General features: G+C 42.4%; 1 protein-coding gene across 7 annotated transcripts in view; it reads left to right on the top strand.

Moving 5' to 3' along the window:
- Window positions 1-14,036, top strand: part of DPF3 (double PHD fingers 3) — a 164,350-nt gene that overhangs the window by 56,974 nt on the left and 93,340 nt on the right. The gene's annotated exons all lie outside the window — the stretch shown is intronic.

Below are 14,036 nucleotides of genomic sequence, written 5' to 3'. Positions count from 1 at the left end.
ACACCGTGATTATCTTCTATGTTCTCTCTAACCCATTCTGATCACTGGAAAAAAGAGCTGCTTCCCATCTTTCCATCTTTCTGCCTCTGTCTTTGACTGCAAAGAGTAAAGAACAATCCTAAATGCTCTGAAGTATTGGCTAAGCCTTCTTGTTTGTTGAGCAAAGAGGAGCTTTGACCAAGCCTACGTACTTCTCAAGTACCTGCATGTGATGTTTTAAAGAACTCAAATGGAGCAATGATGAGTTATGTAATAAATGAATTTTTCTTCTGACTTCCAGAAAAATGTCCTATGTTTCACTGGGTCACACAGTGCTCTCTGCTAATCATTTTCTTTACACAGAGAATGGTTCAGAGTGTATGTGTAGTAAGGGAGGATTGTTCATTCCCTGCTTATAAATCCTCCAAAAAAAGAATCTCTGAAGGGCTTTACTMTTTTAACTCTCGCTGAAGATGGTGAGATTTTTTAGCATTCACCACACATGGCTTAGGGTTCTTTTTGGGGAGAAAAGAGAAGGATGTGCACTTGGAGAGAAAGGAGAAGGTCTTTCTTTTGTGCCTGCAGCAGAGTTAACAACGTTGCTGTCAAATAGACGTGGTTCCTAAGCAAAYTGCATCTGGGAACACCAGTCTAGGGCAGAAGAGACATTTATTTATCTCCCTGCTCTGTGGTCAGCAGCCGCTACACCAAGATGATTCATCTGTGTGTGGAGGCCCTCAGAAGCAGGAGCCTTCCACACTCCCCGCTTTTTTCGTAGATACCTCCACTCTCTGCCCTTCTCAACTCTTGCTGGTGGAGGGACTCTTCCCTTCCCCCTTCCATTGCCTTGGAGCTGTTTTCCTGCTTCTGATGAATGTCAAGTGCTTTGGGCCTGCAGCCCTAACGGGTGGAAGTTAAGACTTGGATCTACCCCTGAGACAGAGTGGAGCCAGTAAAGATGGGTTATTTTGAATTGTGCGGTGCCAGCTTTTTTCCCTCCTTTTTTGTTCCCAGAGGATAGCTGGGGAAGTTCATTGTGCCAAGTGCTTGGAATGTGGTTTTTCTCCTCTTCCTCCCCCTTCAAAACAGAAAGAAAAAGCTTAATGCTGAGAATTGTGTTAATTGGGGAACATAAATCCAGACTGTAGCGCAGAACTGCTGGGACTGGGCACCTACTGAAGTTTAATGAGGGAAGAGCAGCTTTCTTTTGCCCTCCCCGCTTGAGCTCTCCCACATGAAGCTCTTTCTTGTGGTACAGACCTGTTCTGATGGGAGTACAAGAATATGGGCGAGTGTGTGTGTCGGTCCAAAGGTTCTCACGGGACCGAAAGCAACATGCAACTCCTTTAAACTAATACAGCCAGAGTGAGGTTTTCTCAGACACAAGTTAGTTGTGTTGTCAATATGGGAAAAAGAGAGAGACTCCTTTGGGTGCCAAAGCCACCGTCATAAGTGGCTGCAAGCCCAGTTGGGGCAAATCCACACTGCAACAGAGATTTTGATTGTCCGTGTGCCCTGACCATCCTTTTCTGGAGTGATGACAGGGTCCATGTAGGGTCTCATGATGATATTATTCCTCTTGTAAGGCCTGATATTTTCTCAGAAATTCATTATGAAATATTTCMTTATGATAAATGACTGGCTGAAAAGATGTCTCATCATATCCAGAACAGACAAGAAGAATCCTTTTCCTTCTCCCCATTTATTGGCATGATGCTGGCAATAAATTGATGCCAGTCAGCTTMTGCAGTTTTTTACTGGAGTCCCTTGCACAAAATGTCAACCTGAGAGGGCTGTGATCAGAGCCTGAATGGGAATGTAATAACCCACTGAGTATAATAACTCATACTTTAGCAGAGATGGGCAAGCTCATCTGAGATGGCTCTAGACCAAGTGCCAAAAGCAAGAGTTTCTCTTTGACACTGATACTTGAGGAAAAGAACCAAAACACATGGGAGAAGAAAGGTGAYTAGGGAGGGCAACAGAAAGAGAGCTTATAGAGAGGACGCAAATCCCAAAGGTTTATTAAAACAAATACTGACTGGTTCTGAGATCTGTGGTGATAATATAGTAAAACTTGCTCTCAGGTAAAAATCCTTCTTTTGATAGTGTAAAACTGATGTTCATCCTTCAGCTTTGAGTAATATAACATTACTACAGGAGGCATTTTAACCAGCTGGTAATATTTTACTGCTATTGCCCTCAAGCTCATCAATATTTGCATAGCATTAAAACTCTTATTTTTATCAACTTCACCAGCCCTTGCTGATGCAGCACTGAAAGTCTGGGAAGAACTGCTTACTTCTGCTTTGAGGGATGGGATGAAAGGTTAGAGGGGGTGGACAGTGATTGCATGAGCAATGCAGGTCAGGTTACTGGTGGATTCCTCTTGCAAGATAAGTGTGAGTCCTCTGAAAGGTAATTATTGGAAAGCGTAAATTCCTGAGATAACCTGTCCAAGAAGAAATACTGACAGGAGCAGAGGCCATGTGTTAAAGGCTAGCCATTACTCTGGGGCAATGGGCTAGCCTGCCTCTCTCATTTTTTCTGTAACCTCTTCTTACTTTCACAGTTGACTCCCTCAGTTCTTTTCCTTGAGTTACTCATCGGTCTTTTCCTAGGCCTGCTTATAGACCATTTTGATGCTAGTGTCCATTCTGCTCTGATTGGGGTGAAGAGAAGTGGAGTTTAGTTCCATGCCCGAACTCTTGTTTGGTTGTTATCTTTGCTTGTCATTGTAACTGCTGTGTTCAGCTAGCTCTTACAGCATGTCTGGAAAAGAGAAGGGTAGCTGTTATATTTCTGTAACTGATTTTGGTATAGAAGAGCTTGAACCATTTTTCAGGTACCACATGGAATCAGCTTTGGAATAGAGCCACTGAATGAAGAAGATTGTTGGATTGCAGTTGGGGAAGGAAATTCTTGAAGAACGAGAAAACAAATTTGAGGAGAAAAAATGGAACAAAACTGGAAAATGAGAAAAGTGCCTTCTTGTTCTCTGTGGCTTTGTTGTGCAAACTGTGTCTCATCTCTACTGCAGAGATAATAGTACCTACTCTGCTCCTGTTTCCACTGGTTGATTGATTAGTGACTGTCTCATGATCTCCATATTGCATATTTTGTGACCTACAGCTTCAGCTGCTGCAGTGTATTGCATCCCAGAAAGAAAAAGAATACTAGCTCCAGGTAGCTCTMCAGGCAGTGGTGGTACAGGAGGAAAACATTAGAGACTGATGTGAACAGGGTCGCTCCTGTGTTTGTGTTTCTAAGACCTCAACCCACAAGTGCACTGAAGTATATGCTGTTTGTTCAGCTCTCTGTTCATCTATGTTCAGCAAGACATTCAAGTATCTGTATAACTGCATCGAAGGGGATGCGAGTACACAGCGAGTTGCTTTGCTGAATCAGGATCTAATGTTTGGTCAAAAGCAGGGTTTCATTGTGTGCCTTTGAGGACTTCAGTGGACAGGCAGGGACAAAAATGTGTTGGAGATCTCCTGCCGCAGCRTGATCAGGATCTGCCTTGAACAACTGTAGTCTTTAAAAACAGTGAAACTATTCCAAAATAGTAAGTCTCAAATGTTTGAACAGGAGAGAGGATCTTTTTRATTTAGTGATAATGGCAGCAAAACACTTCTGCAAGCTTCACTAACTGCTGAGTGAGATGTAAGGCTCTTCTCTTTGCTTTAACTGTTCTAGTAATAACTACTCCAACCTGATACCTGAGTTAAGGTGGTGCTGAGAACATTAGGAAAGCTAGAAGAAAAACYTGCACAGGGAAGGTGGGTGTGTGAAGTAACAACCGTCAAATACTTGAATTTCTGAAAGCTTGTTGAGTGCTTTTTGACTTTATCGGACAGTTCCACTCATATACTGCATACATATCTACTGAAAAAGAACACAGGTGTTTGAAACATATCATTCCTCAGTGTTAAAGCAATATATGTATGTGCAGTGGTGATTTTCTCTGCCCCCATGAGATGTGCTCCTGGTGSAGAAGATCTGTGCCTAGACCTCTGAGTTAGCTCAAGGGTACTGTCCGTACAGGGTGTTTTTTATGCTGAGGGAAGCGAGAGATATTATGTTGAGGGACACAATGCATCTGTTTCACCTTTCGCTTCTGACTTCTGCTGTTCATTTTTAAGGAGTAATAATGATACTTTAGCAGAGGAATGCCCGTAATCTGCTCTGCTTCCATTTGAGGGTTGAACTGGGGGAGGGAGGTGAGAAAAGGAAAGCTAATGCACAGTCCTCTTGTGAATTCCCCTGCATAGCATGAGTCAAGTATATTCCTGCTGTATGTCTGTCTGTTGAAGTCAGTAGGTTTATACAAGTGAAAGAATCATTGTTCCTATGTGTTCAAGAGAAATAATAACTTAAAGAAACATAACCTTAATTATGTAGGCTCAGGATGACTTTCAAGAGAGCAGAAAATATGATTTTCCATTGTAAGTGTTTGATGTGTGGTTAATAATTATTAACTGGCTGGAGTAGATCTTTGTGTTTTCTTACATGTATTGTGTTTGCTGTACATACTGTGGCTAAGGAACAGAAAATGCTACTCATTCAAGATTAGTAGACTTTTTATCTTTTAAGTATTCTTGGCTATGGTGGAGCTGTTTGTTTGTTTGTTTCAAGGCTGACCTCAGAAGCAAAGTAAGCTCTAATGATTATGGGGTTTTATTCTAGAGCTATATAAACCTGCCGTCTTTGCTAGTTGTGGGATCATTTTCACCTGAGTAAAATGAGTATTTCCTGTAGCACAGGAGTTGCAATGTTTCTACGAAAGAGGCATGTCAATAGAAAATGTGAGTTCACTCCTTCTCGTTGAAGGATGAAATACGTAAAATATTGGTGTAATTACTTGTTTTGTGTGGTGTGGAAGCTTGCCTGTCATTTAGGAACTTTTCTGCTGCTCTTTTCCTTCCACATTTATTTCTAAATTCTACCGTCTGAATTGATGAGCATTGCGTAAACTGYACAAAGTGCAAGGGAAATCCCAGCCTGAGAACTGCCAAGAGGGCCAACAAAGATCATTAAGACCTCCATGCTACAGAGCTTTGTTGGTTACAACTCTGATGTGTCAGATCACATGCAGAATGCAAAAGTCACATGCTTCTTCCTGGCATCTCTTTGCCTGCAGAGCTCTGGTGGAGATAACGTGGCTACATGAATGATGAGATACATGGAAATACATGAAAAGGAATGCTGTTGTCAGCTTAGCTGATGTCATTTGGGGAAGTGATGTAACTGTGATGGCACGGGAAAACTCCTTTTGTTTGTGTTTTGCTCTGCCTCCCAAGAGGGCTCTGCTGGCTGAGTGACATAGCTATAGTCACGGATGGTGTGGATAGGCTTTTTCCCTTAACAAATGGGTGTGCTGCTTGAAGACTATTCCCCTACCCCAAGCTGGCTGTACTGCTGGAGACTATTGCTGGTGGTAGAAGGGATTTTGAGACCTTACCCTCAGCTACTGCAGGTAGTGTCAGCTGGTCTTAATATACCAGCCTCTTGTGTTGCTACTCAAAGGTACCTAGACAGGCTGGAGAAATGACCAGAGAGAAACCTCATGAAATTTGACAAAGGGAAATGCAAAATCCTGCACCTRGGAGGAGCAACCACTACAGGCTAGAGGCGAACCTGCTGGAGAACAGCTTTGCAAGGAAGGTCCTGGAGGTCCTGGTGGACAACAAATTAAACATGCATCAGCATGTTGGCAAAGTAGGCCAACAGTATCCTAGGCTGCATTAGGCAGAGTGTTGCTGCAGGTCGAAGAAGGTGATTCATTCCCTCTGCTCAGCGCTGGTGAGGCYGCATCTGGAGTGCTGGGTCCAGTTCTGGGCTCTCCAATATAAGAAAGACAAAAACACAGTGGAGCAAGTCCAGCAAAGAGCCACAAAGATAACTGAGGGACTRGGGCATCTGTCATAGCAATGAGAGGCTGAGGGAGCTAGGGCTGTTCAGCCTGGACAAGAGAAGGCTTGATGGGACCTCATCAATATTTATAAATATCTGATGGGAGGATGTAAAGAAGCCAGACTCTTCTCAGTGGTGCCCAGTGACAGAATGACAGGCACAATCTGAAACCAAGGAAATTCCACTTGAGCTCAGGTAAACACTCCTTCACTGTGAGGATGGTTGAACACTGGAGCAGGTTGCCCAGGGGGGTTGTGGAGTCTCTATCCTTGGAGATATTCAAAACTCAAATATACATGGTCCTGGGCAACCTGGGCTGACCCTGCTTCAGCAGGGGGCGTTAGACTGGCTTCCAACTCCAACTATTCTGTGTGATTCTGTAATTCTGTGTAGGTTTACTCAAACTGATTGAGTGGCTTTGCCAAAAGTTAATCAGGGAGTAGTCACACAATAGTTACTATTGGAGGGAGATGTGAGAGCAGTAAGCTGTAGGATACMAGCAGCAAAAAGCAGCAGGGCAGGAGGGAAGAGGGTGATATTTTTAGTCAGCACAGCTAGAGCTAGCTAGCAGAGGGTGTCTGTTTATGACCTGAGCATCTTGCAGTATAGACAGTGCTTGCAATAATTCCCATGAGCTATTAGCAAGGTGAGTGCAGGGTGTTACCCCTGTTCTGCAGGTGAACTTTTAAAGCCACAGAGGTAGAGTCATATTTAGAACTCTAGTCTGCTGGCTTCCAGGTGCCTCATCAGAAAACATATTACAGTTTTTACTAATCCACCTTTCTCCTGGATGTAGGAATGCAAAACCCAGTGTGGGAAATCAGGACTGAGAGAGCTGAATGGATAGACTTTGCTTTTGACTACTGCTGGCCCCAGGGCCATGAACACACTAGAGCAAGCAGACTTCTGGTGACCCCAAGGCTCTGCAGCTTGAGATACTTCCTTAAAAAAAACATACATTTATAAAAATCTCTTGGATGTTGTCATGTCCCAACTAATATTGTTGCTGAAGTTTTTATTATTTCTTACTTTTAGTAATTGGAGAGAATCCACAACCTTTTGGGAAGGTTAGGACCAAGCTGAATTCTGACTGCTGTCTTCAGATATGAAAGAGGTCTAGGTTATTGCCTTTCACACCTGTTGTTCATTTAATTGCATAATGCTTCATCTCTTTAAAACAGAAACCCCTGGTCTGAGAAAGAACTGATGCTCTGAGATGGCCCCAAAGAATCTGCCTCTGAGATAAACCTAATTGGTCACTGTACTGARTCTAATAGAGGTTGTATATAATCTCTGTGTCTGGAAACATCCTAGATATCTTGGTGTATGGCATGCAAAATGCTGCTGTTATCTCTCCATGGAAATAGGCAGAAAGAATAAGAGGAGATGTGGGYAAACTGCAACAAGTACCAAGGTATAGTTGTGCACAGTCCAGAACATTTGATTAGGACCAAGAAATTAATCCTGTGATATTAACTTATCTAAGCACACATCATCGTGTACCATACACAGATACTTATTGTATCTAGCCAGCAGCTCTGCATGTTAACTTTAACTGCTGAGAAGGTAGGCATAGTGATCCTACCATTATAGCTCAGAGAGTTGGGAATGTTGCGGTGGGCCTTGTGTGGAGACATGCACAGCTGCTCTGGGAGGAACACTTCCAGCTCTGGTCCTTGCTCTCACGTAAAGGTGGCAGCAGCTCCTTGCCCCCAAAGCCAGTTTTGGCCTGCAGGCCGCTGTCAGTGAGGTACCCTGAGGTACGATGCTTTCCCTGCCGTATTAACGTATGCTGCTATCCCTTTTCTTTAAATGGAAATGCTGGCGGAACTGTAGTGCTTCCACAGTACTTGGGAGGATGAGGCTAATCAAATCAATTTTCCCCAGATTGTAAGCTATGCCTACCTTTTGTCATTTTTCTTCAGAGACAGATTTTTTTTTGYGTGAGATGCCTGTAGTTCACACTGGATTAAATTACGATGTAAGGCTGTTTTCATAGTAGTGAATTTAGTTCACTCCGTAAGGCCAGGTTCTCTGTTATGATTCAGCATCATACCATGATTCAAACAGTGAGAAGTCTAGCCAGTAGGGATTTCCACTCCACCAGGGAAAATCTCTGCTGATRAATACCCGGTAAAAGGGGATTCCTTTTTCCTTCTATATATAGAGGACAGGCTAGTGCTGGGTGCCCACACAGGAATGCTGGAAAATCTCATGTTGCTCTTTCAGTGACCTGTGTTTCCACCGGGCCTTTGGCAGATTCATAGCTCAGGGCATCTCCTTGACTGCTCTAATACCTGGGCTGTGCCAGTGCTGAGTCAGGAAGTTGTTGTCAGCTCCCTGATGGCTCTTAATCTCTTGTACCACGTACAGTCTATGCACCTGGTACAGTATTTTTGAACAAATGTGTGAAAGCTTCTCTGTTTTGACCCAGCTCTATCAGATCTTCCAGTCAGGCATTCCCTCTCCTTAMAAACCTTTCCTTGCTTTTATTCTTAGATCATTGCTGCTCCAGTAACACTAGGTCTGCTTACATCTGTATACTGCTTTATAGTCTGAATTATATATGTATCTACTACTATTCTGCTATCTGGTTTCTTTTTTTCCAAATCCTGTGCTAGAGAAAGTTATTCAGGCCTCTTTTTGTGTGTCCAGTGGAATTATTCATTGTGTATAGAGATGAAGTAGATGTGCAAATGACTCTGGCTCTTGGAGAATTTAGGACAGACAGAGGTACATGTTTATGGGTGTTTATAAAGCTGCCATGCAAAAAAATAAAGCTCAGAAAGCTTGAGTCATCCTGTAGCCCCTCTGGAAATCCTGCTTTACCTTTGCTCACATTCACACCCTTTACATCATTAGAAGATGTTGTGCAGGGACAGACTCAACTGATCATTATGAGAAAACTGAATCTGCACATTCCTGTGCTTTCTGGCTTGCCCTCAGAGTTTGTGGTAGGATTTTGAGCAATTTATTACGCCTCACCCAGCATTAGTGAAGCCATTCTGTATTTCTGTTGAATTTAGTTATCCTACCTCCCTATATCACAAAGGGTATATAATTGTAGCATTTAGTTGCTGYCTATAGGCTAGAAAATTTAACTAGAACAGCCAAAGGAGGGGCCCAGTCAGTCCTCTGTTGCTTAATACCTGACTGTGGTTTGAAATCCTTGTATATGCCATCAAATTTTCTTTTACTTGGAGTAAAAGTAAAATTTACTTTTCAATAAGGATGATGAAAATTTACTTTTCATCAAGGATGTTGTGTTAGCATCTTGCAATGTAATCTGAGAAATAGCAAAGCAGAATACTTTGTCTTCTGAGAGAAAGCTCTGGAGCTGTGTGACTGCTGTTTGAAGGTGCTGTGGGAGTCTAGTGGATCCTGGGCTCTCTCAAGCACGGGATTCCAACTGCAGTTGCCATCCTGGGCCCAGAAAGGGGATGCAGCTTTTCAAGTGACATGGCCTTAGCCCACTGTGCCCTTTGCAAACAAATAGTGGTGTTTCAGAGCGCATGAAGAGAAGGCAGGGGGCAGAAAGTGCAGGCTCTGGCACAGTGATCTCTTTGGCTTCCTTTGTGAAAGGATAGGTACCACATTCTTGCATAGCTAGCTCTGTTTTCATTGCACTTTACTTACCTAGTCTAAGGTAGAGAGTCATAGCAGCCCAGCCTGGATATGAAAAACACACATGAGCATGGCCAGACCACTGCTTGAAAACAGAATTATGCTGACTGGAGACAGAGAAAGAGAGGAAGGTCGTTTTGATGACTGTKTCTGTTAGATTGTCCATGCTGGTATCTGTCTTTGAATCATAAATTGTATTAGCTCATAGTTCATAGCAATATTTCCCACTTGCAGCTAGTCGCACTACCAGATGGCCTCAGTCTTACCCAACCATGGTATCATTGCTTCCAGCACTGARAGATTTGGGATAGTGCTGTCTGCGTGAGGGGAAAAGGTACATAAAGCTGTGTGTCATCAGCATAAAGTCTGGCATTGGTGCCCACGTCACTTCACGATATTCCCTGGAGGTTTTGCCTAGGTATTATGTAGAAGTGGTGGTAGAACTGAGCCCTATGCATTCTTCATGTCAAGGCTCTTGAAGCAGAGGAGCAGCTGCCTGTCATGGGCCTAGGCATGCCTAGACAGAGGAGTCATGGTGCAAGGTACTGTACAGAAAAGTAGTAAGTCACAGTCTGCTCTGAAATTCTTGAGTCTAGCTAGAGCAGGCAGGCAAAGAGTGAGAGAATAGAAGGCTGGTTCTTCACTGACTTTGCTATTAAATGATCTGATTCTTGTTATCATAGAAAACCTTAATTTCTCAACATTTAAGAGGACAGTGACATAATAAAAGTCACAGAGTCTGATTCTACATCCTGTTATGGGGTCTTCTGCTAGTGCAAAACAGARCAGAATTGCCTCAGTCTCACGTTGCTGTCCCAGGACCCATGGGWCTGGCTGTGCTCCAGAGTCCTTCAGAGCGCTCACCCCGCTGACAGCCCACTTTCACTGCTCCAAGCCAGATGCCTAATTTYGGCACTGCCCTTTCTCACCAAAAAAGAGCCCCTAACTCCTACTAGATATACAACTCTCTTGAAAAGAGGCTGCTTATATGCAGCCTACAGGAGATTTTAATAATACAGGCTGTTTTTTTCCAACCCAGAGAGCTCTTATTAGTCTGCCAGAACTGGGTTATTTTAGCGTCCTCATGCTGGAATATAAATCCAAAGCTTGCATGTATCCTGGCAGCATTACTTRTCCTACTGGTCCCAAACACACAGCATTTCATCTTGGTCCCTGCACGGAGGGGCTGCACTCTTTTTGCAGTGTGCTGACAACTTTATTCTGTATTTCCAACCATGCTATTTTCAGTACCCTCTGCCTCCCTTGGCCAGCAGTTATTCCTGTCTATTCCTTGATTTTTCCCCAGCATCTCTGAAATCTATGCATATGCTGAYGGTTTTATATCATTAATACCAATCTAGACAAGTCGGTGTGACCTTTCACTGTCATGTCCAAAGGGAAGCATTGACCCTTTTGGTCAGTCACAATACAACACTGAGTCATACATATTTTTCATAAAAATAATGCAGAAAGTCTCCATAGTTTTCACAGCTATTATTTCGGGGGGTGAATTGCAGGACTTCCATAGCAACACAGCCTGGGAAAACTATGAAACATGTAACATCAGATAATTAATCTTTCTGACATATAATGTACTTTTTACTATTAATGTTGTCTGGTTATATTTTTTCTCTTCATGTATCTCACTCAGTGAAACTCAGCTGATCTGAACTCATTTGCCGTCCAGTTTTATTCTTACACTTGTCTATTCTCCAGTTAGACTGTAAATTTTCTGGGAGAGGACTGGGCTTATTCCAGCTCTGTGGCAATACAGTGACTATCAAAATTTCTATTGATATGCCTGATAYGAATAATATGCTCTGCTTTTCCTGCATAAGATAAAAGATCTTGTTTGGATAWGCAAGTACCATATGGAAAACAAAGAAACAAATATCTCTAAGTGAAGTTCCTTAAAAAAATTAACTAAAGTTCAGAATAAGTCAGATTCAGTCCAATGAAGACAAATGTCAAAACCAGCCTACCAACCAACCAAAAGTAATTTCAGGGAAGCTGTTTTCCACTGAAATATGACTGACATAAAGAAATAATGTTTCTTTACTTTCCAGTGTTTTATTATGCGTTACATTCTTCCCTTCAGAATTAAAGTCAAGGTCCCAGTACCTGAAAACTGCCTTTTCCAATGAATAACCAGGAGGTGGGTTTTTGATCATGCTTACTATAGTGGAGTCAAAGGTGAGAAGCAAACTTTCGTAAAGTAAGGAGGTGTCTTACTGCTTCTTCTAAATTATTATCTTTTTAAGGCAAAAGATACGTTTTTAAAATGTTTAAGAGTACTGTAATGAAACAGCTAGACTGCAAGTAGCATAATTCCTGCAAATCTGTGCAAAGGCTGAATTTGATCCACTAACTTGGCAGCCTCTCTGGTCATTAAACATATTAGGCTCTTTTCCTTTTTTTCTGCTTAGGAAAATTTAAATTTTAATCTTATAACCCAACCTGACAGTATCACTTAAAGCCAAATATTTAATATTCAAAGATTTATAGTTATTTCCAGTCTTATAGAAAGATGGATGAATTCATCTCCAGGCGGATTTGCTATCTTGATTGCTGAAATGTGTGGTATTTCTTTTGTTATGAGATGCTTTGTGGTTTCCATTGGTTGGAATAATTTTTTAGCATAAAGAAAACCTGTGCCTTGGTGACACTTTGCTATCACACAGCTGTGCTCTTCCTCCCAGTAAACTCCTTGGAGTTAGGGAGCATCCCTAGTTTAATATAGGGGGAATACGACTTAACTCTGCTGAAACTCAAGTGTTTCTGGAAGAGCTGTTAATCTTTGATCAACTGGAGTCTCCTTGTTACTGACTTTGATTACACAAGTGTACAACTTTAATTACAGCTTTTAATAAGCTTTCTTTTCTTCCTAGTCACATTCTTTGCACAGTATGTGCAGCTTATCTTTTCCTTTCTCTTCTGCTTCTATTCCCTCCCCCCACCCCTTTTCTGGAAAAAAAGGGGCTTGAGGTCATTGCTGGGGATTGTGTCCAGAGAGACCCCTCTGTACATCCTCTGCCCATGGATCACCCCTCCACCCACTTCTCTGGGCCAGGGACCTCTCTCCTTTGGCTCCCCTGCAAAGGTCCACACCAGGTGCTGCCCGGGAGCCATGGTTGACAGGGGAGGAAAGTGCTGTGAAATTCAAGAGTCACTGCAAATGTAGTCTGCTGCAGGAAGCAACTGGACAATCCTCAGAAGATCTGGTGCAGCCTGATGGTATGCTGATTCCTGCATGTAACCCCTCCCTGTTGAGTACGGCACCCTTGGAGACACTCTGAAACGTAGCGGCTGAAGTCAGAGTGCCAGAGGGCTGTGGTGTCCAGCCATAGTGCTCATTCTCCATCCAGGGGCTTGGCATGCTGGACAGCCTTTGTTCATTAGAGAAATGATCTGATGGAAACTTCRGGAAAGACATGGATATATCATAGTAAATAGCTGAGGTTATGGCTTAAAACATGCATAAGGAAATACTTTTTTCACGAGTCATATTTCAACCATGGAACTCATTGCACCACAGTGCTTCAGGTATGAAAAATGTATGTGGATTTAAGAGGCAGTTGGATAGATTTATGGAAGAAAGCACCATCAAGGCCTATTAAACATAATGTCCCCAGTATTGTGTAACCTGAGACTTTGGGAAATAAAGTTCTGATTATCAGAAGTGTGGAGGAGGTACTGTAGAATCCTCCCTCTGTATTTTTTTTTAATATTCTTCCATATGCCTCTGTTATTGACCCCTGTCAGTGAGAAGATGTTGGGCCATACAGCCCAGAGAAAAGAGTATGGCTCCCATGGAAGTCATGAGGTGGAACTGAAGGGTCACTTACAAGATGTGAGTCATTCAGAAAACAGACACAGATGGTAAAAGAGAGTAATTTGCACCAATTTGACATTCGGAGATATACAAAGGGAGCGTACTGTTAAAATGCCAATTGTGCCTGTTGGTGGAGGATAGCAGGGAAAACAACTAATAGAAGAGAACAGGAAAGGGAACCTCTTTTATCTCTCTGCACATGCATCCCTTCAGCTCCCTTGCTGTGCATGTTATACTCTTTTTGCACACTAATGAATATCAGAGTCAGAGTAAGTTGTGCTGTATATTGCTTTACTCCTGTTTTCTAATGAACTTATCCTGATGGGTAGCTTTCCCAGCTATTCATGTCATGACAGAGTTTCACCTTGACAATAGATCAAGAATGAAGTTGAGCAGTGTAGCCCACCCACTTTGCAGTACTCCTGCATGACAGCTGCTTTTTGTCCTCAGGGTAGCTCTACTTTGGTGCTTTTCCATTTTTAGAAAAATTTGGATAGAGAATTTGGGAATCTCTAGCAGGCAGAGCTATAAAATCTTTTTCTATGGAAGATGAAGATTCTACAAAATTTTTGAACAAATACTCATTTATGAAATAAGTGACATTAGAACTGTTCCTTTACTAGACTTTAGAAGAAAAGATTTGCCATATTGGATCTTACCTCTGGGTATTATATCCTGCTGCTTC

Source organism: Rhea americana, unplaced genomic scaffold (genome assembly GCF_003343005.1).
Source record: "Rhea americana isolate MKP2758 unplaced genomic scaffold, rheAme1 scaffold_155, whole genome shotgun sequence".
In the NCBI taxonomy this organism is placed as follows: domain Eukaryota; kingdom Metazoa; phylum Chordata; class Aves; order Rheiformes; family Rheidae; genus Rhea; species Rhea americana.
Note: the sequence above shows the minus strand (reverse complement) of the source record. Positions and strands in the feature narration are given on the sequence as shown.